Genomic DNA, 20,626 nt, shown 5'->3' on the forward strand with positions numbered 1-20,626 from the left:
AGGTAGATTTAACCTTTTTTTTTTTCAGTTATTTTTTATTGAATTTTTTTACAGCAGTAGTGAAAAAAATGTCTCAACAATAGGACGTGTTAGAAATTATATGTAGTCTTTTCCTTTCTTCTCTTATTTCTGTGTACTATACTACCTTTTTACTTTTACGATTTGAGTTCCTTTATCATTATTTATGGTTTCTGTTTTTGATTTTCTTTTATGTTTTTCCTTATTTATTTATTTATTTATTTATTTATTTATTTATTGATTGGCCTGTGGGTTGGGTGGGTGGGAAGGGATGGGTGTTGACAGTCAGATATGTCATTCTTGATTGTGCATTGACTGTTACGAATTGATATGTCTGTCATGTTCATTGAAAATGTTCAATAAATATAGTTGGAAAAAAAAAAAACAATAGGAATTGTTGTTTTTATACTAGTAGTAAATTTAACCTTAAAACTAGTGAAGGAAGCACTCGTCCTCCTCTTATATCTATGACACTGCAGTGTAACAGTAGCCTCATGTCAGAATGGAGTTTCAAAATGAACCAAATATGTTTTTACACGTTAACATTGTGTTTTTAACCATCACTTTTCTGTAAATCATCAGCATAAATCAGACTTTAAGGCTACGTTCAGGCTGCAGGTAGATGTGGCCCAAATCCGATTTTTTTGCCCATATGTGACCTGTATCCGATCTGTTAAAGACAGTTTGAACAGCACTAATCTGACCCAGGACACTTTCATATTGGTCCTAAATCCGATACATATCTGATATTTTGCAATACGACTTCAGTCTGAACAGCCAGGTCACATTTATCCGACCTTTACGTCACTGAAATGCGACAAATGTTACAATTCTGCGTCCCAGGAGGAGGAGCGGCGGGAAAAATACATTTCCTTCCGTGAACACAGTGTGTGTGTGGTCATGTATTCCATCAGGACCTCTTTTGCGCATGTGGGTCACTTCAGGGTCACATTCAGTTCGGATTCAAAACTGATAGAAGTCGCATTTAATGTGTAATATGAACGAGCACACAAAAAAATTGGATTTCACCAAAAAATCCGAATTGTGCATTAAGACCTGCTGTGTGAACGTAGCCTTAGTCAGCAGTTCGCAGAGTTTCCGTCATTCTTCACTGTTTAAGTTTTTATTTCATTAATCATTATTTCGTCAACAAAACAATGCATTAGACAAATTCTGCAGGTTAACATGGACTGAAACAGAACATTTTGGTGCAGACAGAAGCTAAAGAATCACTGTAGACACTCTTGAATAAACTCAGGGGAATGCTAATCTACCCATAATGCAACACTCTCTGTAAAATATAGTGATTGCATGGATGTTCAGGCTGTTATGTGACTAAGAACAGTCATATGATCTGAAAAGCAGAACTGTCATCATACATTCATGACAAATGGACAGTGTCTGTTGTCCTGTTATTAATAACCTGCTGATTCAGCTGCTTTTTACAGTCAAGTGTTCATCCATTCATTCATTCATTCATTTTCTGAACCTGCTTTATCCTCACTAGGGTCACGGGGGTCGCTGGAGCCCATCCCAGCAGCATATCATTTGTTTATTTGTTTTTCAATTTAAAACTAAAAATCAAAAAACAAAAAAACGACTTCTTTTTTTGTTTTTCATTTTCAAAACCAGAATGAAAAAAGGATAACGGTTCATTTTTCCATTTCCTGATTATGTGCTCAAATGAAAAATGGAAAAAACAGATAACGACCGTTTCATCCGATTTTTCTATTTTCAATATAGTTAAGTTGTCTGACCCGGAAGTAGTCGTTACTAGGGAAAAAATAAACAAACGGAATCTTGGCCAGACTGGAGGAACATTTTGCTATAATTAAGCGGCTGTTTGATACGTACAGAAGTGTATTGCATTCACACAAAAAAATTAATTTGGCTCTGTTTTTCTGAATTAACGAGAAAATTATCTCGTTAATTCAGAAAAACAGAGCTGAATTTTGAAAATTGAAAACAAAAAAACGACTCGTTTTTGATTTTTGGTTTTAAATTGAAAAACGAATGAAAGAATGATACACAGATTGTTTACATTACAAACATGGCATTTAAAGGGCATGACAGTTATTACCATAAACAAAAATACCAAATACTCAAATATTCATGAAATGAAATGAAAAAATTATTGAGTATTTGGTATTTTTGTTTATGGCTCAAGATGATGAAATAAAATAAAATACAAAAAAGTTAAAAACAAACTGTATGAAAAATATTTTGACACTACGTCGACACTAGGAGGGGCCTCTGTGGGCGGAACACCGGACGGTTAAATACCTAAATGCCTTAATCATGCATCTACATGCACATGAACGTACATTTCCATTTTGTGACTGGTTCTACATTCCTTCTACTGAAACATGCTGTTCCTCTGCTCCATCTGACTCACAACAGCTTGTACATTTACTAAAGACGCGCCTGACAGCAGATTGTAATCCTATTTGGTTGTGTTTCCTTCGTAACAGATGCACGTTGCAGATCATTTTACATTTTTTATCGAGTCTCGTTCGGAAGTACCTTCAGGCATCGGCAGAAGCAGCCCCTGGGGTCCGTGTACCGCTGGGTGGGAAATATATTATCATCATCTTATAGAATATGACGGATTAGTGTGGATGCCTGTTTGAAGGAGTTGGAAATACACATGAACGCAGCAGGAAACAGCACCAGATATGTCAGATATAACAGCAGAACCATTTTACCGCACGATGAACAGCTGGACCCTTCATACTTGTACTATAACTGACTGAAAATACTTGGACTGACAGTTTTTTATTATAATTTTTCCCTGTGGAGTCTTTCTACTGTGAGCTGCTTTGAATACATGATCTAAATCTGAAGTGTCACATTCAGACCAGTTTGATCTGAAATGGACCGGACCAGTAAAATAATATGCATGATAAATTAAAAATAAGGACGACTCCAAATCTTTCTTTGTTTTAGTGAAAAAATGAAATAGTTTATATTTACAAACTATCCTTTCACCAAAAAATCTGAATAACCTGAACAATCTGAAAATTTCTTTTAAAAAAAATTATTATTTTTTTAAATAAGGGACTGTTATTGCCTTCTGTGTAATTCTTCCACTTTGCAAATTCATCCCACAGGCTGGATTGGACTCTTTAGTGGGGCCGATTTGGGCCCACGGGCCACATGTTTGACATCCTTGATGTTTCAGACTGGTTCAGGTTCTGGTTCTGCTTCAGTGTTCAGTGTTCCGTTTCTGCTGACTGCTTCACTCACTGTGGTGCATTCAGGTTCTTCTGTGTTTTCATCCTGGTCTGGTTCCTGTTCCTCAGGATAATTCAGGTGCAGGTTGTGTTTATGGTTCTGGTTCTGGTTTAAGTGTTCCTGAGTGTGTTTCTGCTGTTTCAGAGTCACTGTGATGCGTTCAGGTTCATGTGCTGTTTGTTTCAGTTGACTGTTTCAGAGTCACTGTGATGCATTCAGGTACATAAGCTGTTTGTTTCAGCCTGGTGTGTTTCTGCTGTTTCAGAGTCACTGTGATGCGTTCAGGTTCATGTCTTGTTTGTTTCATTCCTGCTCCTCAGACTCAGGTTCTGGTTCAGGTTCACTGTTCCACGGTGTGTTTCTGCTGACTGTTTCAGACTCACTGTGGTGCGTTCAGGTTCGTGTGCTGTTTGTTTCAGTTGACTGTTTCAGACTTACTGTGATGCGTTCAGGTTCATGTGTTGTTTGTTTTATTCCTGCTCCTCAGACTCAGACTCAGGTGCAGCTTCAGGTTCTGGTTCAGGTTCAGGTTCTGGTTCCCTGTTCCACGGTGTGCTTCTGCTGACTGTTTCAGACTCACTGTGGTGCGTTCAGGTTCGTGTGCTGTTTGTTTCAGTCGACTGTTTCAGACTCACTGTGGTGTGTTCAGGTTCGTGTGCTGTTTGTTTCAGTCGACTGTTTCAGACTCACTGTGGTGTGTTCAGGTTCGTGTGCTGTTTGTTTCAGTCGACTGTTTCAGACTCACTGTGATGCGTTCAGGTTCGTGTGCTGTTTGTTTCAGTCGACTGTGTCAGAGTCACTGTGATGCGTTCAGGTTCGTGTGCTGTTTGTTTCAGTCGACTGTGTCAGAGTCACTGTGATGCGTTCAGGTTCATGTGCTGTTTGTTCCATTCCTGCTCCTCAGACTCAGGTGCAGGTTCTGGTTCTGGTTCAGGTTCACTGTTCCACGGTGCGTTTCTGCTGACTGTTTCAGACTCACTGTGGTGCGTTCGGGTTCTTCAGGCGTTCTTTAACTTCAAACAGAATTTTTCATCACACAGCCAATTATAAACACACACACACCGACATGTATTACCATCATTGTGAGGTCCCTCTCTTCTAGCCGTCAGCTACACTCCTCGTCACCATGGAAACCAAGACTATCAGAGGAACAGGCCTGACTTTAACATCACCATGGTAACCATCTGGACCATCAGAGGGGCACACCTAAGTCTAACTAGACGACGATAACCCGGACCGTCGGAGTACGCGAACACGAGGAACGACGACCTTAAAACTGGACGCGACTCACAGAGGCTGAGATTTGAACGTCAGACCAACAGACGACACGTTTAAAGACTGCAGGTTCTGTCTGAGGACGAACTAATCCAACCACGACCTGTTCTGGCACCAACACAAATATGGATTCTTCCTCTGAAACTACTCTACACTTTTTCTTTCTAAGTGAACACTCTTCTAATTTCTGGTCCAAAATTTAAAAATAGGGATGCACCGATTCCGATACTCAGTGTGTGTACTCGTATTCATACTCGTAAAAGTAATCCGATACCAATGCACCGATACCACTTACATCCATGTGACATTCCCAGTTCAGTGCAGCAGGTACACGGCAGAGGAATAATGTGTGTGGAGTGTGAAGAGTGTGGAGATTTAACCAAATAAATGATGGTGATAAAGGAAACGCTGACTGACAGTAACGTTACAGACACAGACACATACAGACGCAGTGTTCTGTCCGTCATCTGTGTATATTCCATTCGTTTTCCAGGTGCTGGCGGATGTGTACCCAGACGGAGAGGGGTACAGAGCGGTGCGGACCGTCGCCACCGGAAGTGAACACCAAACTTATCACTCATTTGTCTTTTCTCTTCCTGCTGAAGCTAAAGTTTTAAACCTTACCAGTGAAGACGCTGCAGCATTAGTATCACATTAGTGTTCCCTCTGTCATCTCCATGTTTGTTATGACTGACTTTCTTCTTCTCATAAAACTTTCCTCTTCTTCGTGGTATTTGTCCAGTATGGTTAACCCTTTCATGCATAGTGGTCGCTACAGTGGACAACTATTCTACAGCTGTTCGCTTGTATATTCATGTATTTTGTTGTTCTTTTCATTGTTTTTTTTTTTGTTTTTTGTTTTGTTTTTACACATATCTTTATTAAAGTTTTAAGACACTACATATCTTTTCTGACAAGAATTAGTAACATTATGTAGATCTCTCCTGATCATAAACCCCCAGAATCACAAGCCCTCCCCATAGTTTTCACACAATTTATCAGTACATTCATGTTTCTGTGCGTCAAAAATGAAACGTGTCGTGTCCAGCTGAGTGGACATTTTTGCAACTTCATGAAAAATAGGTTCATAAGATTTTTTTTTTTTCATTATTTTTTTAATGTATTTTTTATTTATTTTTTCAATTATTTTTATTTTATTTATTTATTTTTATTTATTTTTCAGAAGAAAATTTTCAGTCACATTGTTTTTTTCATGCCTAAAGAGGAATAAAAACTCAGGAAAAATTTTTGATTAAGGTTCTCATAATTTGTGCATGAAAGGGTTAATTCAGAGCGGCGCCCCCTGGTGGATTAATTGAGAAACGCTCATTCAACACATTAAATGTCAGTAGCAGCACTTTGTTCCAGTCAGACTAATGACAACGACAATAAAGCACATTTACAAAAGGAACTAAGAACTGGAATGGGATTATTAAGTTCTAGTATCGGTACTCGGTATCGGCAAGTACTCACATGTAAGTACTCGTACTCGGTCTGGAAAAAAGTGGTATCGGTGCATCCCTATTTAAAAATATATCATATCTACAAGTAATGAAAAGAAAAAGCACTGATCTTCTTTGGTGGAGGTCTGCGCTCTCCGAGTGCATCTCTTGTTCAATCATTCATTCATTTTCTGAGCCCGCTTTATCCTCACTAGGGTCACGGGGGTCACTTGGAGCCTATCCCAGCTACATAGGGGTGAAGGCGGGGTACACCCTGGACATGTGACCAGTTCATCGCAGGGCTGAACATATAGAGACAAACAATCACTGTCACATTCACACCTATGGGCGATTTAGATTAACCAATTAACCTATCAGTGCATGTGTTTGGATGGTGGGAGGAGTCAGAGTACCTGGGGAGAACCCATGCAGACATGGAGAACATGCAAACTCCACACAGAAAGGACCCACCCCCATCGACTGGTGCTGGAATCGAACCCAGGACCTTCTGTCTGTGAGGCACCAGTGTTATCCACTGCACCACCGTGTCTCCATGGACAATTACTACACACACACTAAAAAAAATATTATATAAGTATAATTATATATAATTATACTTAAAAATAATTAAATATAATTATATAAAAAAAATTGTAAGTAAATAGCTCTCCGAGTGCTTTTCTTGTTATGATGTAATTTTACTTTTTCACACTAAAACAAAGTGAACTAGAAGCACTCGGAGAGCGCAGACCTCCGCCAAGGCTGATCAGTGCCCCCCCCCCCGTGGCCCCCCCACCCCGATCACCACCAAAAGTTAATCATTTCTTCCTTATCCCATTTCCAACAAACCCTGAAAATTTCATCAAAATCTGTCCATAACTTTTTGAGTTACGTTGCACACTAACGGACAGACAAACAAACCCTGGCAAAAACATAACCTCCTTGGCGGAGGTAAAAATGGGTTACTTAAGTGATTATTCTGTTATTTTACTGGTAACCACTTCAGATCACACTGGGTTGGATGTGGGCCCTGAACTAAAGCATGATGTTGAATGTACAGTAGGTTCAATAGGTGGAAGATGGGAGGGTGGGGGTGGGGGTGGGGGTGGGGGTGTACATCCAGTGTCTCTAGTGTCCGGTCCAGTTCGCAGACTTTAACCAGACGTCCTAGGGTCGAATTCGAAAAACCTCCGAGTACAAAGAAGTGGTTCTAGTGATGAAATTCGAGGAAAATCCTTACTGTGTTCAGATCAATGGCACAGACAGGTTCTTGCAGTGCATTGTGGGTCGTGACTGTTCCATATGAAGTCAGTGCCCAGAAGTGAAAACACACATGTTTACGAGTTGGAAAGGATTTGACTTCAGCTAAAAAAAAAAAAAGAAAAAAAACTGTAGAAGAACTGAGAACACCAAGGGTTAAAAATCAAAGTTTAATTTATTTTAGGGACAGATGACTCTGTTTTTATGAATATATGAAACTATTGTGTTGGAATTTGTGTCAATAAAACTAAAATAGTTGAAAGTTGTCTTTTAAATGATTTTTTTTTTTTTAATGTTTTTACTCATGTATGTGTTTTGATGTGTCTGTTTTTAGATTTTTGAATCTTATTTCTTACCTTATTCCACTGGGACATGAGTACACATTAGGGCTGGGCGTATTGACCTAAATATCGATAGTATCAACACCAGGGTGAGTATCGGTGTTGGATTGACACTAGTGTGATGACACTGATACTTCTGTTGCAGTTTGTCATCTGTACGTCCAGCAAATGACTTAAATTTTCTCAGAGTTCATGCGAGTGCAACTTCTGTCCAAGTCTGTCTGGGCAAACAACGCACCCCTCTCTCTCTTTCTTTCTATCTCTCACCCCCCCCCCCCCCCCCCCCCCGTCTGTCAGTGTAATGGGACAGAATGACAGCGTTACTCCATGAAGCTCCATGAATGTTTAGTTCCATGAAGGTTGAAACTTAGACCTGACATCTCCCACAGACTTGGCTTTGTCTTTAGTCTGAGTTTAACTTCAGAGTGTTCATGTTTTCTGTGTCTGTGTGGAGTCTGAACCCACACCCTCCAGTGTCAATAGGGTCGAGTGGGTCAAAATGACCCATGTTCACTATGGAGCCTCTGAACGTTCAACTTCACAGCTTTTGATTCTAAACACTAATGATAATTTCAGGTAATTTTTTAAATATTTAAAGTAGAAATACAACATATAGACCCTTTAACCCAGTGGTTCCAACCTTTTTTTTTACTCGTGACCCAATTTTAATGTCACAAATTTCTGGCGATCCCAGACATTCAAAACGGAGACTTTTTTTTTTTTTTTTGCTAAAATTAAATTTTTTTTTGATCATGTAATAGTTTGCTATACTATGTTTCAAATAAACATTAATTCTAGACAACATTTAGGCTATATAATGTATTATATACAAACACATACTCTGTTCGGTCCTGTTTTCTGTGGTTGAAGCGTAGTAACAAATATGGTCACATGATTGGGTCAGTCTAGACACTGTATGCCCTCTCAGATATTATATCCTGCATTTTATTTGAACTGGATTTTTATTAGGAAATATGTGTGGTGTTTTAATTACAATGAAATATATATTGAATCATTAAAAAATGTTTTTATAAGTATATTTGGTTTTTTTTTATCAATTACTAGGCGACCCCATTTGAATCCCAGGCGACCCCATGTGGAGTCCCGACCCCAAGGTTGAAAAACGCTGCTTTAACCCTTAGATCAGAGGTGTCACACTCATTTTAGTTCAGTTCCACATTCAGCCTAACATGATCTAAACTGGGCCGGACCAGTAAAATAATATAAATAATAGGTTAAGAACTTATAAATAATATCAACTCCAAAGTTTTCTCTATGTTTTTGAGTGAAAAAAGTAAAATTCCGTAATGAAAATCTTTACATCTATGAACTGTACTTGAACATAACATGAACAAATATGAACAACCTGAAAATTCTGGAGAAAAAAAAGTGTAATTTTAACAATATTACACCTGAGTTTATCATTTATACATGTGCATTACAACTTACAGATCACAGTGGATCGACAAATACACAAAATATTTGGTAACAGGCAGAATGTTTGTAAAATTCTGCATATGTCTCTTAAGACATTTCAGATTGCTTATATTTGTTCAGGTTATTTACATTTTTTGTAAAAGGATAGTCTCTAAATATAAACATTTTGGTGTAATTTTACTTTTTTTTTTTTACACTAAAACAAAGAGAAAAATTTGCATTTTTCATTATTTACAGGTTATGATCATATTTTACTGGTCTGACCCACTTCAGATTGAATTGACCTAAAATGATTTTCACATCCTTGATTGGTAATATCTTCATTATAATATTTGCATTTCACAGATTCACCTGAGGGGCCAGATTGGACCCTTTGGCGGGCCAATTTTGGCCCCCAGGCCACATGTTTGACACCTGTGCCTTAGATGCACAAGCTGATCAAAAATGACCCGTTGAGGTTGTTTTCTTTCATTATCTTTGTAATGAAAAGTCATTATTATTTCAGATTTCAGGTATTCCTCAAAAAATATGTTATTGACATAATGACCTTTACATTTTTAACTTATCTTCTATAGATTTTATGTAATTGTACATTTTGTTTTACTACACCAAGCATCTACAGGTGGGTCAAAATGACTCATTTATTCTCAGCGGAATTTCATTTGAACCTTTGATTCATTCAACAGCAAAACTAAATGGATTAAATGGATGTTGACATTATTCTATTGCTGTTATATACTATATATTATACTACTACATATACTTTGCTTTTCAAATTTTCAAAATAAAAAAAAAAAAATTATAAATTGTTAAAAATGTTTAAAAAAGATATTTCCAACATGAAATCATTCTTTTATGGACCAAAATATAATAGAAATGATTATTTTAAACATGAGAAAATGACAAAAAAAAACACATTGATTTTAACACTGGTCATTTTTGATGGAAGAGTGGAGGGTCCAGACACTCAACTATGGGTTAATGCTAATTTTTTAATTGATTCTGCTTATTTGTGTGATTCCTTAACAATTTTTTTTAAATATCCTGATTAAATATCTATGTGATGAAAGAAAATCTGTGGAAAAAAGAAAAAAAATCTGTGACACCATGTGAATGAATATGTAGATTATTATTATTTGCATTAATTATGGAAACATTTCAGTACAGACTGAAATCGACTGAACTGGATGTCGCTGATGTTATTCTAATGTTAGATAATTCCCACTGGTAAATGATGTACTGCTCATAGACAAATGAGCTTGTTAGAGCTTAAAACAACCGCAGGGCATCAGGGACTGAACGTACATATATTCACTCACATATTCACTCATATATTCACTCATATATTTACTCTATGATAAACTACATGCATTGCCTTTTCTCTGCAGTTGCTCAGTTGAACATCATTCTTAATTACATTATTAAAGACGACAGCGTTCATCGTGTTCAAACAACAGCTGGACTGTGACACAGAAACACTGACCAGCAAAACAGACCAAAATACTGTATTTCCTCTAATAAACAACAGGAGGTATTTATAAGACAGCTCATTAATAATATTGTCTAATAACAGGAGCTGAGGATGATACAAACAAATTCAATCTGGAGCTGAAATAAAGGCTGGTAAAAAAAAAAAAAAAAGACTATATTTGTGGTGTCTGTTATATAATGTGCTGTTAGTGAATCAAAATGCTCCTTCCTACAAGTTTAATTTAATACATTTAACAATTTAATCCAGATGTTTGTGCTTCTAGATCACTCATCTGAAATGTCAGTCACTGCAGGTGTGTGTCTTTGTATTTCCTGGTTTAATAAGTAACTAAGTAAAATGTATTTATTTTTAGGTTCAATAGATAAGGACAGATTTGTCTATTCTGCTGCTTGGATAAAAAGATACTAAAACTTACTGCATTTTACTTTCTACTAAGGTTTAAGTTCCTTTATTTTAAGGATATGCGGACAAAAAAAACAAACACAAAAAAAAGTTCCATGTAAATATGTTCAAATTTCAGTTATCCCTAAAAGTTACAGAATCCAATATGGCCGCCACCTTGTGACATCATAATATGCAAATTACTCCCATCATAAGCTTCGCATCATACTCAATATTTTTCTCATTTACAGTGTGACTTTATCTCTAAACACTTCCAAGATACAGCTTTTTGTAATGATGATATCAAAATTGAATATTTTTTAACAAAACTCCAGCGCCTTAAGGGTTAATCTCTCCCAAAACCACATACAGTAAATGCACAAAACTGGTAAAACTGCAGAACTACACACTGACCGTTCAGTTTCAAACTGTAAAAACAACTCTGTTAGAGATTGGAAAAAGTATAAAATAAAAATATATTTTATATATATATATATATATATATATATATATATATATATATATATATATATTTTTTTTTTTTTTTTTTTTTTTTTTTTTTTTTTTTTTACTTTGGTGCCCAAAAAGTTCAGTGTTTTTTGCATTGTTTGTGACTTTTTTAGTCTAAGCGTATGCGTGAGGATGCATTAATTTGGCTGAAATGTGTAACTTCACCACTAGATGCCACTACATATTACACATTGAACCTTTATTACAAATATCATGTGACTTTAAATCAGTGGTTCTCAAACTTTTTACAGTGGAGTACCCCATGAAAGATACTTTTTCTTAATTCAAGTACCCCCAACTCTCACTTCAGCATTTTTGATCTTAAAAAAAATGAGGCAAAATTTGTTCCTGTGCCAAAGGTGTCTGTTTATATTTTCAAAATGTTGTAAACAAACAACATATATTTAACTGTAATATATAAAAAGTAACACATTTTTTTAAAGTGAATTTTATGCAAAATATAAACTGAAAAGTGCCTTCTTTCATTGATAAGAAAAATAAATATATTGGTCATTAATTAATAAATTACGGAAGCATATTGCATTTACACACAAAAATTAATTCGGCTCTGTTTTTCTGGAAAAGCAGAGCCGAATTTGAATTTTTTCTGAAAACAGGATCTCGTTAATTTAGAAAAACAGAGCCAAATTTTTTTTTACCTCCACCAAGGAGGTCGTGTTTTTGTCGGCGTTGGTTTGTCTGTCTGTGTGCAAGATAAATCAAAAAGTTATGGATGGATTTAGATGAAAATGTCAGGAAATGTTGATACTGGCACAAGGAACAAATAATTAAATTTTGGTGGTGATTGGGGGTGGGGGGCGCGGGGGGCCCCCTGATCTGCCTTGGCAGAGGTCTGCACTCTCCGAGTGCTTCTAGTTTACTTATTTTCTCTCGTAATTATGAGATAATTATCTTTAATAACAATATATGAACCTTTCATTAACAAAAAATAATTCCTTATCTACTCAAATCAAACTCATTTTGAATCATATAAAATATAAATGTTCTTCAAATGTCACCAAAGCTTCAACAAGATGATTAACAATAAAACCATTATATGAATGTATTTATTGTGTTTTAAATTTCAGCTTTAATTCTCATTTTTTATTTTGTATTCAGTACATGATGACTTATTTCATGTATTTTTCCAAAAACCTTCAAGTACCCCTGGGCTTCTTCCAAGTACCCCTGGGGGTACGCGTACCCCACTTTGTGAAGCCCTGCTTTAAATGATCATTTATGGATCATTTAACATTCAAACCATGTGTCTTTATCAGATAAACTCTGTCTTTTCCCTCCTGTCTTTGTAAAGTTTCCAGTAGATGCATGAGTCAGTGTCAATGACGTCAGGCTTTTCCAAACGCTAAAAAAAAAAAAAAGAAAAAAAAAAGAGTTTGATACGCTCGAGGGGGTAGACGATTCTGATGGAAATCTCACAGAAATCTGAAAGGGTTTGTGGCCTGTGTTTGAAACAGACAGAAACAGTTTGGATTTTAAAGTTATAGTGCAGATCATAAATTATACATGGTAACTTTCTAACTTTAAATACAGTCATTAGAGAGTATAGGCAGAGCTAAGCAGTCGTACACACATGGAGGCGGTGGTGGCGGCGGCGTCCTGTCTGTGTGTCGGGTGGTGAGACAGCTGGTTAGCGTATGTGTGTCTACAGGGAGCGATCCACACAAACCAGCTCCTTTATGGATTATTAATATCACCTCCAGCGACACACAGGCAGAGGGAGAGTGTGTGATCTGTGGGGGATTGAATGGAGGTGGAGGGGGTGGGGGGTGGGGGGGGCGATCAAGGACGCTTCATTCACGCTCTATTCTACGTGTGTGTGTGTGTGTGTGTGTGTGTGTGTGTGTGTACTACAGAGACACTAATCTGTTTCCTCAGTCACTTCCAAGCACAAACTCCACAGTGTGAATCTGGAAAATCTGAGGAGTTTTAAGGTTAGACCGAGTTTAGATCAGCCTGTGAAACACAACTTCTGTGTGTGTTTGGGTTTGGTGTGTGTGTGTGCGTGTATGTGTGTGTGTGTGTGTGTGTGTGTGTGTGTGTGTGTGTGTATAATCTGCTCGGGGGCCACACCCTAATCTGGGATCAACAATAGAACCCCCCCATCCTCCTCCTCCTCATTTCACCCAGCCCCCACCCATCTTTTCTTTGTGAGTTTCTTGTTTGTTTCAAGTCGTCCTCCGGTCGCCCTCAACACACACACACACACACACACACACACGCACACACACACGCACACACGCACACACACACACACACACACACACACACTCATTATTCCATTATGTTCTCATCTACTATGAATTAGTTCATTAACAAACATAACTGCAGTTACTTTGATCATCACTGAACTGAATTTGTCCTTTTTAATCTGATATTCTGTTTCCACCTCTTACATGTGGATACCAGTACTTTTTATTCTTTGACAATAAACTGAAAAAGGTTTCTGTTTAATTATTGTTATTATTATCATCATCATCAATATTATTAATTTTCCTATCATTATTATATCATCATCATGATTGTTATTATTATTATTATTATTATTATTATTATTATTATTATTATATAATCATGATTGTTATTATTATTATTATTATTATTATTATTATTATTATTATTATTATTATTATATCATCATGATTGTTATTATCATCATCATTATTATTATTATTATTATTATTATTATTATTATTATTATTACTATCATTATTATATCATCATCATGATTGTTATTAATATCATTATTGTTATTATTATTATTACTAGTGCGTAGATGTGGTAGTTTTTATATTGTCGTGTATTTGTGCATGCTGTACCACATTTGTCCAGCAGTCACCGCCAAAGTGTTCTGGTCATAGCAACATGACTGTAAGGCTATTGTATTCCAAAATTGGTAATATCTGAAAAAATATTGGTCCTATCAATTTGCCGTTTTCCCTAATCTGTTCTTTGGCCAAAATTACATAAGTACGACAAACTGAAGTAGTCAGCTCTGTATGGATTTTGTTTGAATCCTGACACACACACACAAACACACAGAGGCCACTTGGCTTTTACAATATAGATCATTATTATTATTATTATTATTATTATTATTATTATTATTATTATTATTATCCACAAAATACATGAAAGTTTCCGCAATAAAACTTCAACAAGGCCATGTTACTCCTTTGATTCCCTGCAGGTGAGTGTAACAGGGTCCATTATTTCACAGCAGTGTGGGTATGTAGAGGATATTGTGTTATGTTCGTTGTAATTACACAAAATCTGTTCATTGTATTTTCATTTCTTTTGTTTAATACCTGACATTATGGGCCTCTGAGTTAGTATGTGGAACTTTTAATGTGAGTCTGTTCCCCAACGAGTAATTTACAGTGTGACACTGCCCGCTATAACTAGAGTTTTCGCGCCTTTACCTCTGCCCTTTTGTTCCGGATCTCGATGGGACAGGGGCATGTTTTACGGGGGTTGCTGACCGAAGGTTTTTGTGTGTTATTTCACTTTTGTCAGGAATGAAAAAACAATAAACCGAGACTGCCTCCAAAGTCGTACATGTGGGTCTCATCCTTAAAAAACACAATGCAGAGTCCGACACCACCGGTTACATGAGTACATAAGTTGAAGTTCAGTGTTTAAATTGAAACACCTAAAGAAGTGATATTTTGATTTTTAAAATGGAATGCTTCCTTTTCCCACATTTCCCTGTGGTCTCCATAAACTGTAAATGCTCTGCTTGGGTCTGAATTCTTCATCCATTCAACTCCACAGGTCCATCTTCAACCCTATTTCTGAGGAATGACACCAGAAAGGTGGTTTGGAGCGCTGGCCCTTTAAATGCACATGAGCCACTTCAGGCCCCGCCCCCTCCAAGTTATTGGCTGTGTTACTCTGTCCTGTTCAACCAACAACTGAACATTTGAGGTAATGGGCTCCAAGTTTGGACAGATTTTCAGTTTTTACTACAACCGCTACTGCTGACAAACAATTATGGAGAAATACTGGAGAAACGTTCGTCTGAAGTCTGGACCTGATATGAGCAAATGTCCTAACTAGTTATAAATGTAAGAAATGAAGAAGGAATTAAAACAGATTCTACACTGTAAAAAAATCTGTAATTTAACAGAATCTTCACTGTTTATTTTACAGATTTTTCCTGTATTTTTAAAATACAGGAAAATATCATTGAAAGTAGAAAAACAGACTGATTTTACATGTCAAATGTAAAATTACATGAAAAAGATGTAACTGTGAATAACCATAAAATTTCCATTTTTTAAAAGAATTTTTTTCTTTTTTTCACAGAAAAATACAGTTAAAATACATTTGCAAATGTATTGTAATATCACAAATATTTATTTTCTATTTATGAGATTAAATTGTTAATTTAAAGTTTACTACTGTAAAATAAATAAATGAAATGAGATAAAATTACTGACAATTAACCGTAAAAGAAGTATTTGTTCTGTAAGTTTAATAAAACTTGTTTGTTAATTGACAAATATCTTGTGTAATTACAGGAGGTTTCACAACAAAAATGTTGAATGTATTTTTGTGAATGTATAACATGTATTTTTGTGAATGTATAACATATATTTTTGTGAATGTATAACATGTATAAGCACTGATAAACTGTCCAAATACAGTTTTTATCAGTGGATTGGACAACTTAATCTCATTGAAAATTATTTTTATATATATTTGTAGGTAATTTGATTGTTTTAATACCTGTAAATATTCTTTATTAAACATTAAAAAGTAAAAAAAAAAAAAAAAAAAAAAAGCAAAATCTCAAAAAGTTAGCAAAAGCAAAGCAAAAGTTAGGGCAAAAAAACTGTATTTTAATTATGGAAAATTACCATATTTTTATGAGATGGTTATTTTTCATTATTTTTATTTTGGCACCCCAGCTGCCAGAATATTACCATTTTTTTCCATGTTTTTTTTTGTTTTGTTTTTTTTTGTTTTTTCAGTGTAGAAATCCACTGGATTTTTGCCCAAATTAATATAAAGATAGTTTTGCAGCAGCTGGAGGGTTCAAATTCAAACTGTATGAACCATTAGGGTCCAAATACACAAAGAAATGAACCACAGACTAAGAAAAGTGGGTTCAGATAAATATGACCCATGATGCTAATGGTACTAGTGTTTGTGTTTCAGGTTGTATTTTAACCACATTCTAAAAATGGAAATGTTCTGAAACTAGAGGTTTTTACTTTTTAAATGAGGTGTCATTGATTGATTTGGTCCATGTGGTTCTTCAGTTCTGAGCTTTAGAATTTGGTAAATAAGAGAATATTGACACAAATCAGACATAGTTTAACTTTCCCTTGTACTGTTAATGATTTCTAAACCCACCCCCCCCAACCCCAACTCCAAATACTTGCTGTGAATTACTGTCAAAGCCCTGGAGCCCTAAAAATAGACCTGAGCCCAGCCCTAGAAACAGTTAAACCACCAAAACAAGACTAACAACAGTGTTTACAACACATTCTCATGATGAAAATAACCGACCATCCAAAAACAGACTAGAAACATAAAGGACTTCACAGTTCGAACCCTCCACTTCATTCTAAACTAGTGTTTTATTCACCATTTAAACAGTTTCACATTTATATTTTCACAGCTAAACTCCACTCATTAAACCAGTGGAACATGTTTGTCCTTCTTTAACTCTAATCCATTTCTGTTTTTTCATTATTACATCGACTACATTCTTTCTTTCTTTCTTTCTTTGTAAATTAATTGAGTAGTTTTTAAACTCCTCAGATCTGTGAAGCACAGCCTGTTTCAGTGTGTTTTCTCCAGATCGGTCATTGTTCACAGTCCTCACAGTTCCTCCTGTCATTTGCATAATGCTTGGGTTGTGATTTTAGATGTTTTACACCAAACTACTGCAAAAACCGACCAAAAAAAAAGGTTTCTGTGTGTCGCCTGTTTGACAGAAAAAGTGGAACAATCATTTTCAGTGTTACACATGTTCTCCAGCAGAATTAGACTAGACTAGATTAGATTAGATTAGATTAGACTAGACTGGGTTAGACTAGACTAGACTAGACTAGATTAGACTAGACTAGACTAGACTAGACTAGACTAGACTGGATTAGATTAGATTAGATTAGATTAGATTAGATTAGATTAGATTAGATTAGATTAGATTAGATTAGATTAGACTGGGTTAGACTAGACTAGACTAGACTAGATTAGATTAGATTACACTAGACTAGACTGGGTTAGACTAGACGAGACTAGACTAGATTAGATTAGATTAGATTAGACTAGACTAGATTAGACTGGATTACATTAGACTAGACTATACTAGACTAGACTGGATTAGATTAGACCAGATTAGACCAGATTAGATTAGACTAGACTAGGATAGACTAGACTAGACTAGAATAGACTAGATTAGATTAGATTAGACCAGATTAGATTAGACTAGGCTAGACTAGACTAGACTAGACTGGATTAGATTGGATTAGATTAGATTAGATTAGATTAGATTAGATTAGATTAGATTAGATTAGATTAGATTAGATCAGATTAGATTAGACTAGGATAGACTAGACTAGACTAGACTAGACTAGACTAGATTAGATTAGATTAGATTAGACCAGATTAGATTAAACTAGGATAGACTAGACTAGACTAGATTAGATTAGATTAGACCAGATTAGATTAGACTAGGCTAGACTAGACTAGACTAGACTAGATTAGATTAGATTAGATTAGATTAGACTGACAATGTAAAACACCTCCATATACTCGGTTTATAAATACATTATCTATAAACACTTCTGTATACTCTGTTAATATTTATATTATCTATAAATACTTCCATATACTCGGTTTATACATACATTATCTATATATGGCTGTTTATTTGTAAAGACGGTACTTTCAGTTGTATTTTCAAACCCATTATCTGTAAAAATGACAAACCCAACCCGTGTGTCCTCATCTATTTATTATACAGCCCAGACAAGTTAAAACTGCAGAAATTTAACAAGCTATAATTAGTTTAACCTTGCCCATCTTTTTATCCTCATTATCATTATTCAGTCCATTACCTCAAGTGCATTTTCTCTGTAAATAATTCATATTCATACATAGAAATTCTCTGGAGTAAAACCGGGCGCCTCGGCCAAAGCTGTTATCGTGAAAAGTAGATAAAATGACGATCAGGATAAATGTCTAAGCATTAGTTGTTTAAGTTTGGTTTTTTGGTTTAGAGTGAAAGTTGAAGAGACTATATAGTGTAAAAAAGACATAAAAAGATTGGACCAAACCCTACTTTGTGCTTATTTTATTTGCTTTCTTCACATTGAAAGGTTCATTTTGTACTTTTGTCTGTTCGAGGTGGGAGAGATTCATCTTTATTCCACTTCTGCCTTGACTGTACAATGTTCATAGACGTGAATTCATTGTCATGAGGTTTAATTTGATGATGTATCTAATATATGACTCACCACTGAAGCATCAGTCGTTATTGGAGATAAAAAAAGCCTAAAAATAGTTCCCATGTCCCTGTATGTCAGCGTCATGTTCTGTCTGAGTCAATCCACAGTTGAATGTGTGAAGTTGTCAGGTTCTGTCTGTAGTCGCTTTTCCATTGGACATCTGTGCAAATCTTTACTGATATTTACTAAATGTTGAAAAAAACAGAAGTGCCTAATGTCGGTTTTTCCATTAAATCACAAATGCAATGATTTGTTTATTTATTATCGCAAGATGACACGAGAAGTCATTCCATAAACATGTGGATGAATGTAAATATGGTGTTGATTTACAGATATATTCATTATTATTATATATTACCCCTCTATCCTGTACTAAATTTTAAAAAATGATTGGGTTTCAGGGTGTGTCCACACATATTCTATTCTATTCTATTGTAATGTACTGTACATTATTGTATTGTATTCTATTGTATTCTATTCTATTCTATTTTTGTATCGCAGACCTCTGTTAGAAAAGAAACACCTGAATCCAACGTGTCCACATATCTCTGTCCACATACTTTTGTCCACATACTGTTGTTCACATACTATTGTCCACATACTGTTATTCACATACTGTTGTCCACATACTTTTGTCCACATACTTTTGTTTACATACTTTTGTCCACAAACTGTTATCCACATACTGTTGTCCATATACTTTTGTCTACATACTTTTCTTTACATAATTTCGTCCACATACTGTTGTCCACATACTTTAGCCCACATACTGTTGTCCACATACTTTTGTCCACATACTTTCGTCCACATACTTTTGTCCACATACTGCTGTCCACATACTATTGTCCACATACTTTAGTCCACATACTTTCATCCACATACTGTTGTCCACATACTTTCGTCCACATACTGTTGTCCACATACTTTAGTCCACATACTGTTGTCCACATACTGTTATCCACATACTCTAGTCCACATACTGTTGTCCATATACTTTTGTCCACATACTGTTGTCCATATACTTTTGTCCACATACTGTTATCCACATACTGTAGTCCACATACTCTAGTCCACATACTGTTGTCCACATACTTTAGTCCACATACTGTTGTCCACATACTTTAGTCCACATACTTTCATCCACATACTGTTGTCTAAATACTTCTGTCCACATACTGCTGTCCACATACTGTTGTCCACATACTTTAGTCCACATACTTTTGTCCACATACTGTTGTCCACATACTTTCGTCCACATACTTTTGTCCACATACTGTTGTCCACATACTGTTGTCCACATACTGTTGTCCACATACTTTCGTCCACATACTGTTGTCCACAGTTTAGTCCACATACTGTTGTCCACATACTTTAGTCCACATACTTTCATCCCCATACTTTTGTCCACATACTGTTGTCCACAGTTTAGTCCACATACTTTTGTCCACATGGTGCCAGTGACTTAAATCAAAACTCCTCTTTTATTAAACTTCCGTCCTGATGTGAATGCGGCCGACAGTGAAGGAAACGTCTTCTGTCTGACACTGAACTGTTTGTATGAACGTGTGTAAAACAGTCCAACCCGTCCACAGCCGCAGGAACAGGAACAGTAACAGGAACAGGAACAGAAACAGGAACAGAAACAGGAACAGTAACAGGAACAGGAACAGAAACAGAAACAGGAACAGTAACAGAAACAGGAACAGTAACAGGAACAGGAACAGAAACAGGAACAGGAACAGGAACAGAAACAGG

At 35.9% G+C, this 20,626-nt stretch overlaps 1 long non-coding RNA gene across 1 annotated transcript; it reads right to left on the bottom strand.

Annotated features, from left to right (window-relative positions):
• Positions 1-578: 578 nt before the first annotated feature.
• LOC115422157 (uncharacterized) lies at positions 579-20,266 on the bottom strand. The gene is made up of 3 exons (XR_003935804.1): positions 20,256-20,266; positions 15,196-15,202; positions 579-717 (listed from the first exon to the last, which is right to left on the bottom strand). It is a non-coding gene; the product is annotated as an uncharacterized LOC115422157 (long non-coding RNA).
• Between the last annotated feature and the right edge of the window lie 360 nt (positions 20,267-20,626).

The sequence above is a fragment of the Sphaeramia orbicularis genome, chromosome 7 (genome assembly GCF_902148855.1).
Source record: "Sphaeramia orbicularis chromosome 7, fSphaOr1.1, whole genome shotgun sequence".
Taxonomy (NCBI): Eukaryota; Metazoa; Chordata; class Actinopteri; order Kurtiformes; family Apogonidae; genus Sphaeramia; species Sphaeramia orbicularis.